This window comes from Oryctolagus cuniculus, chromosome X, assembly GCF_964237555.1.
Source record: "Oryctolagus cuniculus chromosome X, mOryCun1.1, whole genome shotgun sequence".
Lineage (NCBI taxonomy): Eukaryota > Metazoa > Chordata > Mammalia > Lagomorpha > Leporidae > Oryctolagus > Oryctolagus cuniculus.
Window position 1 is genome coordinate 16,225,962 of NC_091453.1, and position 15,993 is coordinate 16,241,954.

Below are 15,993 nucleotides of genomic sequence, written 5' to 3' on the forward strand. Positions count from 1 at the left end.
GGTGGAAGAGGACTATAAAGGAGGAGAGAGACAACATGCACCAGGAACATCTAAAAGGAACATCTGGATAACATCTGAGCAGCCCCCGAGAGAGCCGGCCAGCGGTGTGCCGCTCCCCCACAGAAGTGGGGAAAGTGGCAGGGGGAACCGCCCTTCCACGGAGGTGGAAGGATCGGCAGCCAACCCGGGAAGAACCAGCAGCAAACCCGCGAAGGGCCGAGCAGCAGAAAGAACAGCGCAGGGTTTAGTGTCGTTCCTCCGTGAAGAGGGGGAGCGACACAGAGAACTCCTAATAGACATTATCAGAAAAGATCTTCACCACAACACATTGCAGTCAACTATAAAAATCAACACACAAAACTCAACAGCCTTTGTATACACAGACAATGTCAGGGCTGAGGAAGAACTTCTCAGAGCAGTCCCATTCACAATAGCTATAAAAACTTTTACCTCTGTGGTTAAATATATTCCAAGGTATTTAAACGATGTCTACACTGAAAATTACACATTATAAGAGGAAATAGAAGACACAAAAGGAAAAAATTTCAATGTTCGTGGATTAGAAGGATTAATATCAAATTGTACATATACCAAAAGCAATTTACAGGTCTGATGTGATCCCAAAGTACCAATGACAATGTTGTCAAGTCTAGAGAGAATGATGCTAACATTCAAACACAGTATACACAAGAGACCCCAAATAGCTAAAACAATCAACAAAAACAAAGCTAGAGACATCACAATGCCAGATTTACAGACATACTACAGGGCAGTTATAATCAAGCCAGCCCTGTACCGGCCCAGAAAGACACATGAAGACCAATGGAACAGAATAGAATGCCCAGAACTCAATTCACAGATCTACTACCAACTAATTTTGTATAGCAACCCAAAGTCAATCCCTGTAAAAAGGACAGTCTCTTCAAGAAATGGTGCTGGGAAAATTGGATCGCTGAATGCAGAAGTAGGAAACAATGCCCCTATCTATTACAACTTATACAAAAATCAACACAAATGGATCAGGGATCTAAATCTATGGCTTGATGCCATCAAATTACTAGAGGATATCATCAAATTACACTGGTAAAACTCTGCAAGACATTGGCAGAGGCAAAGACTTCAAGGAAAAGACCCAAAAAGTACAGGCAATCAAAGAAAAATTAGACAAGTGGGATAACATCAAGCTAACAAGTTTCTGCATTGCAAAGGAAACACTCAGCAAAGTGAACAGGCAGCACACAGAATGGAAGAAAATATTTGCAAATGAAGCAACAGATCAAAGATTAATTTCCTGAATATATCAAGAGCTTAAGAAACTCAACAACCACCAAATGAATCCAATTAAGAAATGGGCAAAAGACTTGAACAGGCATTTTTCAAAAGATGAAATCCAAATGACCATCAAGGAAATGCAATTAAAAACTATAAATGAGAGGGGCCAGCACTGTAGCTTAGTGGGTAAAGCCACTGCCTGCAGTGACAGTATCCCATATGGGCGCGGGTTCGAGTCCTGGCCGCTGTACTTCTGATCCAGCTCTCTGATATGGCCTGGGAAAGCAGCGGAAGATGGCCCAAGTGCTTGGGCCCCTGCACCCACATGGGAGAACCCCAGGAGGCTCCTGGCTCTGGATCCATGCAGCTCTGACCTTTGCAGCCAACTGGGGAGTGAGCCAGAGGATGGCAGGCCTCTCTGCCTCTGTTTCTCTGTAACTCTGCCTTTTGAATGGATAAATACATTTTTAAAATGGATAAATAAATTTTTAAAATAACAATGAGGTTTCACCTTACCCCAGTTAGAGTGGCTCTCATACAGAAATTAAAAAAAAAAAAATGCTAGTGAACATGTGGGGAAAAGGTCCCCTAATCCACTTTTGGTGGGAATGCAAACTAGTACAGTCATTGTGGCAGATAGTATGGAGATTCCTCAGAAAGCTGACAATAGATCTACCATAATTTCCAGCCACCCCACTCCTGGGAATGCACCCAAATGAAACAAAATCAGCATCAAACAGTTAACTGCATGTTTATTGCAGCTGAATTCACAATAGTTAACATATGGACTCCACCCAGATGCCCACAACTGATGAATGGATAAAGAAAATGTGTATATATACACTGGAATATTACTCAGCCATAAATAAGAATGAAATCCTTTCTCAGCAAAATGATTGCAAATGCAAACCATTATATTTAGTGAAATAAGCCAGTTTCAAAACAACAAATAACATAATTTTCCTGATCTATGGTAAGAGTACAAAAATATGTAAATAAGCACAATTTACATTTTAAAATTTATTGTTTACAGCCCTTGTCTGTTGTTGTAGAATAGTTTCTTTCCTTTTGTTGATTTATTTACTTAGGGGAGCGTTAATCTTATAAACTGAAAGCATGTCATTGTAAAAATTAGAGTAAGAAAGGAGGGGGACCTTGGGAGCATGGGCGGGAGGGAAGTATCACTATGTTCCTAAATCTTACCTTGTATAAATTTGAAAAATGTTGATAGGTGGGATTATCTTAAATTTTTTGTATGTATCCATAAACTATTATGTTCAAGATATAATACAAACACAATAACTTTTGAATAGGTGAATAAATGGATAAATTAGAATAAACCTTGAATCCACAAAAGAAATGACATAGTGTGTTTGTTTTATAAAGAGTTGTACCTCTCAGGAATGTTAATTTTATTATTATCATCAATTATTGCAAATAATGCCAGAACATATAGAATGTCTTTTTAGGAATTAGATGTATAACTTTGGTGGCCTAGTTTCACAAATAGGTAAAAATTTAGAAAAACAAAGCAACACATACCCAAAATCAAAATTACTTTTTCTGAAGAATATGTTAGCTAAATTTTTTTTTTAACTTTTATTTAATGAATATAAATTTCCAAAGTACGATTTATGGATTACAATGGCTTCCCCCACATACCGTCCCTCCCACCCACTACCCTCCCCTTTCCCACTCCCTCTCCCCTTCCATTCACATCAAGATTCATTTTCGATTATCTTAATATACAGAAGATCAGCTTAGTATACATTAAGTAAGGATTTCAACAGTTTGCTCCCACACAGAAACATAAAGTGAAAAATAATAGATGATTTTTTTTAAATGATGATGAAATCAGATCAGACCTATTGTCATGTTTAATCCCAGTGAGAGTCAAGTTGGGAGTTGATAATTTCTTTTTTTTTTTTTTTTTTTTACAGAGGATCAGTTTAGTATGCATTAAGTAAAGATTTCAACAGTTAGCTAAATTAATTTTTCTAATTTGCTCAAAATTCATATGCATCCCCCTGTACTCAAACTTTGTTTTATCCAGAAGTCTTTCACATCTCATCAACAGCTGGCTTGTTACTGTGTGTGTGTCTCAGCGCCCCTATTACAAATGGTTTTTTTTTTTTTTTTAAATATTTGAGAGGCAGAGTTACAGAGAAGTCTTCCATCTGCTGGTTTACTCCCCAAATGGCCAAAACAGCTGGATTTGGACCAATCCAAAACCAGGAGCTAGGAGCTTCCTCTGTGTCTTGCACTTGGGCCATCTTCCACTGCTTTCCCAGGTGCATTATCAGAGAGCTGGATTAGAATATGAGCAGCCAAGAATCAAATCAGTACCCTATGGGATGCCGGCACTGTAGGCAGAGGCTTAACCTACTATGCCACAGTGCCAGCTCCTGCAAATTCTTAAAAATAGGTGAAAGATAATGATGTTCCCCTACTATGGTATAAAATAAAATCAAAAGTGAGATTGCATAATTTGCACAATTCAGACACTTTACATTTCATTGGTATTGTTATTATACGAGACATTTTATATCTTCAGATTTTGTCACGTTACAGCACCAACTTAGAGCCTATGTGAGTAGAATGAACCCCTTGGATTTCCATGGAAAAATGCGATTATTTTCATGCAGAGCCGATTTCATCACCCACTACATCCTCCATTCTACCCTCAGCCTTCCATTTCCATGACCCACATTAGCACTTTAAGAGCAACAAATGGATGCTTCTCCTGACACAGGTTGTAAAAGCATGTTGGTATTATGTGGGGGGCATAAAGGGAAAGTCAGGCAGCATAACAGCTGTGCTGATAAGGCTGAGCCCATTAAAGATCTTAGAACATCCATATTGTTGTTGCTAATAACACCTGAACCTTGACTCAGATTACAAAAACTTCCTCATGCATTACTTTCACATCCAAGATTATGAAATGCTATCATTAAAAATCACAATACTCTTAAAGTATTTTAATATTACATGGAACTTTAAGTGATGGCACATGTTTCCACAGTGACTATGAGTAAATTGCTATAGATTCACAAACAGCATTTTCTTTAGAGAGCTGACAACAGATGGTGGCATGTTAACAAAAGGTAAACTAAACAATCTACAGCATGCTCAGAGAATTTAAATGGTTACTAAGAATTTTTTTAAAACAAATAATGATGCTTGGTGATGCCTGGAATTTTCAGATGCCACGAAGTTTTTAAGAGGGCCACACAAGACTCTTTCCTCTTTACCTGGTCATCACATGGATGCCTTTTGACTACAGGTTGAGCATCCCTTACTCAAAAATTCAAAACTTCTTGAGCACTGACATCATGCCACATGTGGAAATTTCTACACCTGATTGTGTGACAGATTATGGTCAAAACACAGCCATAGTAAAAAATGCATGAAATGACCTTCAGGCTGTGTATACTAAGGTAGATATGAACCATAACGCAATGTCATGTTAAGACTTAGGATCCTCGAGTCATCTGGGGAGTGAACCAGCGGATGGGAGACCTTTCTGTCTCTTACTGTCTTGCTCTGTCACTCTGATATTGGGAATGACCCCCTACAATCTATACAGAAATATGGTCCCTTAGAGTTCCCCAGAAGTGCCATCTGGGATGCCACATATGCTACCAGAATTTGGATGCCATACGCTATCACCATATGCTTATTAATAAATCCCCAATATTAAAAAAAAGACTAAGACCCTCCCCAAGAGAATTTATTCTATATATGCAAATACACAAAAAGCTGAAACATTTCAGATAAGATTCTTAGCCTGTATTAGGTATTTCTGTCTCTGAGCTAATCATCATTCCCTTTTAAGAGCATTAACATTTCAAAAAGTATGGACACTATACCACATTAAACTAGCAACTCTCATTTTGTTGTGATTTTCAGTCCAAAGTATGAGCCAAAAGTGGCCCAGAGAACATCTTGTATATAGTGAAAGAGGATCGAACTGCAGAGAAGTGGCAAGTCCTGGGTACTGAGAGGGGAATATCAAGATGTGCCAAGGAATAGAAGGGTAGCCTCCAAACCAGTTATGTGGGGTCTCTACTTTCCTTATGCCTGAATATAAACCCCAATTCCTGGATAAAGTCTTACTATAGTCAAACAGTAACTCTGTGTATGGAATGATGAACTGCTAAAATTCTTGTTACAGTCTTTGTCCCATGTGCCTTCAATAATTGTTACAGTATGCCAGTAAATCCCAGGTCTTCTTGCTGTTACTCAGAGCTCTTCCAAGATCACTAATTTTGAACCTCTTCAGCACCCGTAAAGTCCTATTAGGACTGATTGTTGCTGATATGTATGATGTGAAAATACATTGTTTATAATATGTTTCTTGTTCTTGGTCAGTTGGCTGCCTATATTGAAAAATTCAAAGTTCTACCAAAATCATCCATTTTCCTCTTTAAACTGAAGATATAGAATTATTGGACCCACATTATGCTTCAGTTCAGCATTACTGCCTCACAATAATGAAAAGAACAACCCACACTCTACAATATGCTGTGTTTCTGAAGCTAGTTTATTTGTAGGTATGTTAAATGCATTTCATCTTAAAATAATTTCAACTTAGGAGAATGTATCGGGCTGTACCCCCATGGTAACTCAAGGGGCAACTATATCTACTGAGAGAATGTAAATCACATTGTGTCAATATACTTTTAATGAATGTGTTTACCATTATATAACCGTAAAGGCTACACTGAAGTAGTTTAAGATTTACTTATACATTTATTTCAAAGGCAGAGTTACAGTTAGATCTTCCACCCACTGGTTCACTCCCCAAGTGACTGCAATAGCAAAAGCTGAGCCGATCTGATTACAGGAGTTTCCTCCAGGGTCCCTCCCCCACACATACACCATGTAGGTACAGGGACCTAAGCACTTGGGCCATATCCCACTGCCTTCCCAGGCACAATAGCAGGGAGCTGGATTGGAACTGGAGCCCATATGAGATACTGGCGCCACAGGCAGTGGCCTTGTCCACTACACCTCAGCACCAGCCCTGAAGTAGTTTTAGGGACAACTGAGAATGTATCTTTCCATGTAAAGCTGCATGTCGGTTAAGTATGACATGGTCCACACATATACCCATTTTGCTTGTATTAGTTGCTATAAAAGTGTAAATGTTGCATGCTTAAGAGTCATTCATCAGGGTTCGGCACTGTGGCACAGCGGGTTAACGCCCTGGCCTGAAGCGCCGGCATCCCATATAGGCACTAGTTCGAGTCCTGGCTGCTCCACTTCTATTCCAGCTCTCTGCTATGCCCTGGGAAAGCGATGGAAGATGGCCCAAGTCCTTGGGTCCCTGCACCCGCATGGGAGACCCGGAAGAAGCTCCTGGCTTCGGATTGGCACAGCTCTGGCCGTTGTGGCCAATTGGGGAGTGAACCAGAGGATGCAAGACCTCCCTCCTTCCCTCCCCCACCCCTTCACTCTCTCTCACTGCCTCTCCTCTCTGTGTAACTCTGACTTTTGAATAAATGTATCTTTAAAAAAATCATTCATGAAGTATACAGACTTTCTATTTTGTGCAAATAAATAAAATATGTAAGTGTGTTCCCTAGTTCTCTTCCCATCAGTCAGGTGAATAAAAATTGAAATATGATAATAATTAAAGCAGAAATAGGTGATTAAGGTTTTCATATAGCTAAGTACGCAATACATGGAAGGTCTGGGAAGTAGTTCTGCCTCCGCTAGTCTGGGAAAGACCCTCAGAGGTGATCACCAGGCTGATTCTTGGAACAATAAGGAGGGTTTTATCTGATAGATTAAATAGGAAAAACTCATGAAAGGAAAGGCCATGAGACCCAGACGTATGAACAGTGATTTTACATCTATAAACATCTGACTCAAACGTGTTAGAGATAGGCAGGGAGATGGGAGATAGAATGGGTTGATATTTAGATTTTAAAGGGCTTTTTATTCCTTTCTGAAGACCTACAGTGTTTTATTATTACAGATAAAGGAAGTAGGCAGCTGCTTGGGGGTGGATAGGAAATGGCCAGAACATCAGCTCTGGCTGCAGTGCAGAGAGCCCTGATTCTCAGGGGGAACAAGTGAGGTCCACAAAGTTGTCAGCAGGCTTTAGGGAAAGATACTCTAAGAACGGAAATGACTGGCCACAAGGAGGTACCATAAGATAAGTAACTGAACTTAGTGTTAACAAAACTGTCCTGGTTGGTAATAAATGCTCAGAGGACAAGATGAGTTGAAGGGAAGTAACTTACAGAACTTGAGAGAGAGTGGAGAAACCATGCCACAACAAAACATTTTCCACAGCATGGATAAACATTCCTGGGAAACGCAGAAACTCTATCATCAAATACTATGCCCCACAAATGTTACTTGACATGTAGTAGTAGTAGTAGTAGTAGTAGTAGTAGTAGTAGTAGTAGTATTTGGGAGATGTGAGCAATCTTATGCTGTGGTTCACACTAGGGATAATGGGAAACCTAAAAGAAAACAAAACAACAAAACCTTTATTTAATGCAAAAAAAAATGCACACTGCTTTTTAACTTGTTTGGTTTTTGTTACCCTAAAGAATCCTGAGTCAACATAGTTTAAGAAGTCCAAGCTGTTGCCATCCTGAGGAATAAACACATCAACTACATACAAGTAACCATGCATGGAATACAGTTGAAATGTGCTGCTGCTCTGGTGAATGAAAGCCTGTTTCTCTTACGTGCTCCTTGAGGCTCTTCCTAATCTTATACATCACGTGGCCGTGTTCCTGTCAGACTACCTGAAACATGCTTTCCAAGTTAGTTTCACATCTTTGTAGCCATTTGCACTTAATAGAGAACTTAGTTGTGTTTACATAGATTGATTCGCTGTTGGTCTTCCTGAGTCCACTTTGACTAGAGTAGATACCCCATGTGTTAATCCTACTTGATATCCCATCACTAAAACAGAAACACACTTTTCACTTTTCAGTTCTCTGGAATCCCATTATGTTGCCCTTATGTATGTTTCTAATGCAATATACTGAGCATAGTGTGATGATGCATTCCCAACTTGCAGTGGCTACGGATGTGCAGGTGCATATCTTGTATTCAACATGAAGTAACATTTTATTAGGAGCATGCTAATTTGAGGGCCCTTTATTGTAGTATTAGCAAAAAAATTAGATTAATTAGATTGTGCATTGAAAAGTATATGTAGAAATGAAGTTATGAGGACTGTTATACTTTATCAAAATTCAGAATTAAAATGGGATTTAAACAATTAAAAATAAAGGTCTTTTAGGATTACAGACTTTCTTATTATCTTTAAAAAAAAAAAAGCAATAGTAGGGTTTCCAGCTGAGAGGAATGGTTGTGAAAAACATTTTGTTCCAGTTAGTTAATTCTTCCCTACATGTGCTATATTCATTGTATCCATTTTAAAAGCAAATGAGCCATCTCTATCCCTTCTCACATTTGTGGCAAACTCTTGCTGTGCCAATTTCAGATTACATGCATCTTAGGGAGAAAAAGATGTTCTAATCTTGATTGTAATTTTAAGTTAAAAGAATGAAATTAGTTCAATACAAAGAGAATGATAGGTTGCACTAGTCAGACTGCTGTTGCCCCTTTCAACAACATAGAAAAACATGTCTATACACACGATAGTAAATTCTTGCACTAAACTACCTAATTCCATGGATGCTAGATTTCGACCCAGTCAATCAGTTCATGTAAGCTGAAATTAGTTGACAAACATGCTGTTACTTGAGGGTTCAGCCAATCTGCAAATAATCATGGCAAACTTTCAATGAAATCATTCTTAAATCAGCAGATATTTCACAAATAAGGATGCTAATAATGGATATTAAACCCATGAAAAATATGCTCAGAATTATTTGCCAACAGGTAAATGGAAATTAAGCCACAATGGAATACTATTATAACACACTTATTAGAATGGTTAAAATTTAAAATACTGATCAAACCAAATGTTGTAATGATATAGAACAAGTGGAATGCTTCAAGATTGCTGTTGGGAAAGAAAAACAGCATAATGACTTCCGACAAATTTGATTGCTCCTTATGAAGTTACATATAAATCTGCCTGCCCATAACCGTAAACTACTCCTAAGTTTTTAACCAAGATAAATTAAAACTTGTATCAATAGCAAAGAACTGCTCACAAATATTCACAGCAGTTTTATTCATAACATCCCCAATTTTGGGATGTTAAGTGTACCAACAGGTTAATGCATAAATACATAGTGGCACAACCACACAATGGAAAGCAACTTGGCAATAAACAAGGCAACAAACTGCTGCTACACATAAGAAAATGGACAACTCTCAAAATTTGACATACAACAGTGCATACACATGAATAGGAAAACTAAACAGTGTGATTGAAATCAGATCAGTGGAATCTTCTGAGTAGATGGGAGTATTTCAGACCTTGTATCTTGTTAGAAATGTTATAGACTCCAACACCTGAGCACGGAGAAGTTTAAATATGAATTGCTGTAACACAATCTGAGCACTAAGACTGCAGAAACAAATAATGAAGTACATAGTGTGGGAATCCTGTACAGTTGGGACTCCATGTTCCTCGTGAAAATGATAGAGCTGAATGATAAGGCATTCACTCGTTTAATAAATAACCTGATAGTCCTTAGAGTGTAATTGATGAGCCAGATTCTTCTAGGCACTGGGGATACCGATAAGTATCTGTACTTGAAATAAGAGCACCTTGACAGGAAGGATAGCACAAATCCATTTTTGGAGAAATCCTGGAGATTGTGTACCAGATAGAGGAAAGGGTGAATGCACAGCCCCACCCCCTACCCCCAAATGAGAAAGCTCTCAATTTGAGGACCAAAAAACTCAACAGTGTATCTGAAAGACCGACAGACTTGTATGATTAGTGGGGAAAGAATGGAAGAGCCTGTTTATTTTGGAATTTACAGGTCATAGTAAGGTATGTGTATTTTATTCAGAATGGAATAGGAAGACATTATGGAATTGCAAGGCAGAGAGTTGCATTACCTATTTGGGTTAAAAAAAATCTCTGGACCAATGCTGTGGCACAGTGGTTTAAGCTGCAGCTTGCAATGCCAGCATCCCATTTGGGAGTGCCAGTTCAAGTCCAGGCTATTCCACTTCCAATCCAGCTCCCTGCTAATATTCCTGGGAAAGCAACAAAAGATGTACTTGGGCCGGCGCCGTGGCTCACTAGGCTAATCCTCCACCTAGCCACACCAGCACACCGGGTTCTAGTCCCGGTCGGGGCTCCGGATTCTGTCCCGGTTGCCCCTCTTCCAGGCCAGCTCTCTGCTGTGGCCAGGGAGTGCAGTGGAGGATGGCCCAAGTGCTTGGGCCCTGCATCCGCATGGGAGACTAGGATAAGTACCTGGCTCCATTGGATCAGTGCGGTGTGCCGGCCGCGGCGGCCATTGGAGGGTGAACCAACGGCAAAAGGAAGACCTTTCTCTCTCTCTCTCTCACTGTCCACTCTGCCTGCCAAAAAAAAAATATACTTGGGTCCCTACCACCCATGTGGGAGATGGATGGAGTCCCTGTCTCCTAGCTTTGGCCTAGCTATTTGGGAAGTGAATTGGCAGATGGAAGATTTCTCTCTCCTTCTGTTATTGTGCTAATCAAATAAATATGTGCATAAATCTTTGGAAACATCTGTTTTCTTTAATACATTGATTGAATGAGGGGGGAAGAGTAAGAAGTAGCAAATAAGCACCTAAAGGAGTTGGCACTGTGGCATAGCCAGTTAAGCTAAAGCCTGCAACACCGGCATCCCATATGGGTGCTGGTTCATGTCCCAGCTGCTGCACTTCTGATCCAGCTCCCTGCTAATGGCCCAGGAAAAGTGCAAGATGGCCCAAGTACTTGGGCTCCTGCCACTCATGTGGGAGGCCCAGATGAAAGTCCTGGCTCCTGGCTTCAGCTTGGCCCAGTCCTGGCTGGTGCAGCCATCTGGGGAGTGAATGAGTGGATAAAAGCTCACTCACTCTCAAAAAGGAAAAGACTCATCTAAGGAGTGTTGCATTAAAAAGTAGAAAAGTGATTTAGGAGGTTATTGCAATGCCCCAAGTGGGAAATAAGAGTAGCCTGAAATAGGAAGATGATAGTAGAGATAAAGAGAAGCAGACAATTTAGAAATCCATTGTACAGGTAATATCTGACAGGACTCACTACCAAATATTACGCGGAGGAACAAGCCAAATGCAGAAGCCAAGGTGATCTTTGCTTGAGCTTTTTGCCGTTTACTAAGACAGAGGCCTATTTGTACAAGGCAAGGTAGTGGCATGGGTAGTCCACATCTTTATCATTCAGAGGTTTAGTAGGAAGCAGATGCCATTTCCAGATCAGGTTAAATGAAGAGACTGTTCACAAGGGTGAAGAAAATATGTACGAACAGCATGGATTGAGCTGTACCCCCAGGGCTAGTACTCCTAGGAATTCATTAACTTCCTAGGGTAATCAGGAGTAAGGGCAACAGTTAGGGCAGGTGTATGGAGAGGCCTCTGACAGGCGATGTTGTCTTCAGTAGAGTAACCTAGCAACCCCACTGAAACCTGCGAGAGAGGGAGATGTGCTTGTCCTTGTGGATGGAGAACATTCTCACTGATCAAACCCAACAGGAATCTAGAGAGATGCGGTGGATGCAGGGTGATGGGCAGTGGGAGACGGGGGTGAGGGAGTGGCGATCACCGTCATCAGTATTCACAGCAATAGTCAACCTGAAAGGGCCAAGCAAGATACCTGCTACAATGCTCATATTCTGAAGTCTGTATAATTTAAAAGCACACTAAACTTTCCCGAACAATTCAAATTACAGCGGATATAAAAATTTTACAATAACATAGGACTATTTGTTACCATGAAAATTAATTTGGAAGGCATTGCTAGTTATTAGAGGAAGCCTGTCCCCTTAAAAGTATCCTTTTAGGTAGTTATTACTTAAAGTAGCTAAGAATGGCATCAAGGAAACACTGGAGAAGGCTTATGCCATGCACAAAATCTGAAGACAACTTCGGAGTTAAAGAGGATCGTTTGAGTACCTGACAGATGGAATTGAAGAATGCATCCGTTTCTTTACCATTAAGACCTTGCATAGGTGTTTGACATTTGGAGCTGGGGTAAGAAAACCAGGTTTTATTCCATATGCTCAAAATATTATGTTTCTCAGTATAACTTATTCTCCTTAGTTATCACATGTAACTCTTTCTACATTTTGCTAGAATTGTAAAACAAAGACAGCTTCTTTGTTTTATTATGAAAGCTAGCTGAGGGTCACACTGGCTATTATAAACGGCTTTGAAAATTTACCTAGTCAAAAGGCACTATTGCCAAAGACCTTATACCAATTTGATGAAACCATGATTTAAAACAGACATTTAATGTTTGCCTATTTGTATTTGTTGCTCTGTGATACTTTATTTTCTGTCGCCATTCACCGGTTGATTACTGACAGGTAATGGAGGCATTTGAAGACAGGATTTAAATTATATGCCTACGCATGCATGTGTACAAATTATTCAGTGAAGCAATGGCATTCGAATTCAGCCACTCCCTAAGAACATGCATTAATTCCACAAAAGATATGCTGGGCGTCAGACATTTTCTTCTAGGGATTTGGGCTGTGTCAGTGAACAAAACAGACTAAGATTTGTGTTCCTATAGCTGTGATATTATAGTGAGGGAGTAAAGGTGATAAACAATACATACAATAACGAGAAACCAGATAGTATGTTAGAAGGATGTATACTATGGAAAAAAATAGACCATGCACAAAATAAAGCAGTATTCAAAGTCATGAAGCCACATGAAACCCACTCTAATCTGATCTCCTCAATTTGAAAGAGAAGCCTGTGCAGTTTCATTAACACTTCTTAAATGGTCAAGCCCAATTCTTTATTACAAATAACTGATATATTCATGATTGATGTATTAAAGTTTTGGATCACTAAATATATTTAAAGTAGTGTGTCTTATTTTTCATTCATAAGCTTGTCATAAATGACTGTTTATGACAAAAGGAAAAATAATTTAGGTCATTTTACAATAAATCAATTCAGGATATGTTTCTCACAGCCATTTATTACTGAACCATTTGTCGTCTTTATGAATACACTTAAGGTATAAGAATTTGAAACATAAAGCAGGCATGATTTATTTTTAAGGAAATTCTGTTCACACAAGTTTTAATCCATATTAATGTCCCTTTCTAGTCTTGAGTACAAAGAGAAATTATCTTCTGAGCCTATTGCTAGGCTTGAAATTATATTCACATGAGGTTTAAACAATCTTAAAGTTTCCTTTTTATAAAGATTATGAAGAACTGCTACAGTAAAGTTACATGATGCCAGGTCACTAAGCAGAGCTCCCCAATTTAACAACATTAGAAGAGTAAACCAAGGTCAATAGTCCCCTCAGGCAGTGGGCAAAATGCCCAGTTTATGAACCCTGAACTCATTCAGCCAAAAAAACTATATGATGGTGGTGTCTATTATATTTGACTTGCTTTTAAACAGCTTTTCTAGTTAGAGTCTCACTTTTATTCCAAGGAACACTGGAAAATAGAAAAAAATAATTTGTTTGGGGTGATCAGTGTATTTGGAAAAATTAAATTTGTTTGATATTTTTCTTGCAAAATTTGAGGTAAGAACATTGTTTTTCAGCAAAAGAGACAACTTCCTTCAGACCAATACAGTTTGCATTTGACATCATATTACTGGTTCTTCTAATTTGTCAAGGCTTTTAGCACACTACAGTGGGAAAATCTCATTTCATTTATTTTCCATCTTTCTCCATGAGATTTTTTTTTCTTTTTTTTAACTCTCAAGGTGTTCTCAGAGATTTGGGGTTTGGCTGTCTAGCTCAGAATAAGAAGCTAACAGGAACATACCATTCACATTGGAGTTTGTCAAATCAAAGCCAATATTTAAGACTAAGTTAATATTATTCAAGGTTTCCTAATCATAAAGACAGTAACTCTGAACACAATGTTTCTATCTGTAAGCCACTCCATTAAGATTCATAAGTGTGATATTCATAATGAACTTTCCACTGGTATTTTTCTATCAGGAGTATAATTCATGAGGCACAGGCAGTATCATATCAGTGTCAACATTTTAACACATCCATATATTTGGTAACTCTGTTTCTTTAGGGAGAATAAAATTGCTTTTTAATGTTTTGGTAAAATTTGTTATTTCTTTGCAAACATTACCACTAGGATTCACCATGAATTATAGTATACTAGTGCTATTTAAAAACCTTTTATCCCTTTTCATGTTTTTGTGTAGGTTTATTTATTCTTAATTTATTTTTTAGACTAACTCAAATATTCATAATTTATTACAAGCTGTAAAATATATACTGAAAGTCATCAGCCTTGCCTCAATCCTTAATTTAATCAAACATGTTGCCTGTAATCACGTTTAAAAACAAATTGTCAAAAAAAAAAATTGTCACAACTCCAATAAGCCAAAATGCCTCAAGATCTTGCTTAACAGTATGGCTTTTCCCAATGGCTACATCATTTGTTTTATATAATTATGTCATCTAGCTTGTAAAGTTATATGTGCTTATTGTATTTATCTAATAAAATCAAACCAGCATTTGGTTGCATTTTTATTAAAGAGTTATTATTATTTGAAAGCCAGAGTTACAGAGAGAATGAGACAGTGATTTTCCATCTGCTGGTACACTCCCAAGTGGCCACAACGGATGGGGCTAGGCCAAGCCAGAGCTAGGAACTTTATCTGGGGGGTCTCCCATCTAAGTGGCAGGGGCCCAAGTACTTTCACACGCACATTAGTAGGGACTCAAACCAGTGCCCATATGAGATTTTGATGTCACAGGCAGTGGCTTAACCCGCTGTACTACAGTGCCGGCCCATAGATTGTTATTTTTTTTTTTTTTGATATTTTATGTATTTACTTGAGGGAGAGGAACAGGCAACTCCCATCCACTTATTCACTCCCCAGATGTCTGTCATGGCTGGGGCCAAAGCCAGGAGTCAGCAACTCAATCCAGGTCTCTGTCTCCCACCTGAGTGGCAGGGGCCCAAGCACTTGAAGGATAACCTGCTGCCTCTCAGGTTGCACACCAGCAGGAAGTTGGAATCAGGAGCTGCTGTCTTGAGTCCCACTCCGGCACGCTGCTCTGGGATGCAGACTTCTTGCCAGCATCTTAACTGCTAAGCCAAATGCTTGCCCCAGATATTGCATAGTTTTAAAGCTAACAGTCCTGATGCTCTTGGTTTTCCCTTTCCTTTTCTGTTGCCTGTGATATCTAATCTATCAACTCCTACTGGCTATATTTTACAACTAGCCCTGTATCTGTCCATAGATCTACTGTCAAGTCATCCCAATTTTTACTGGTATATCTATAATCCATTCTCCATGTAACAGTGAAAGTCATTACTGTAATGGAGCAAATCATCTTCCTGCTTACAACTTCTGATTTTCTGGAATCAAGGTCCAACTCCTGGTGTAGGCATTTGGCCTAGTCATTAAGATACCTGCATTCCCATACCAGCAGGCTTGAGTTTGAGCTCCCAGCTCTGCTTCTAATTCCTGCTTCCTGTTAATGTGCACCCTGGGAGGCATCCATGATTGCTCAAATAATAGTCTTCTCAATCCATGTGGAAGACCTGGATTGAGTTTCAGGCTCCTGGATTTGGCCTGGGCCAGCCCTAGCTGTTGCAAGCTTTTGGGGAGTTAACCAGAAGAT

At 39.2% G+C, this 15,993-nt stretch overlaps 1 protein-coding gene across 1 annotated transcript in view; it reads left to right on the forward strand.

The window, feature by feature from the left end:
• IL1RAPL1 (interleukin 1 receptor accessory protein like 1) overlaps positions 1–15,993 on the forward strand; it is a 1,403,208-nt gene that overhangs the window by 1,215,389 nt on the left and 171,826 nt on the right. The gene's annotated exons all lie outside the window — the stretch shown is intronic.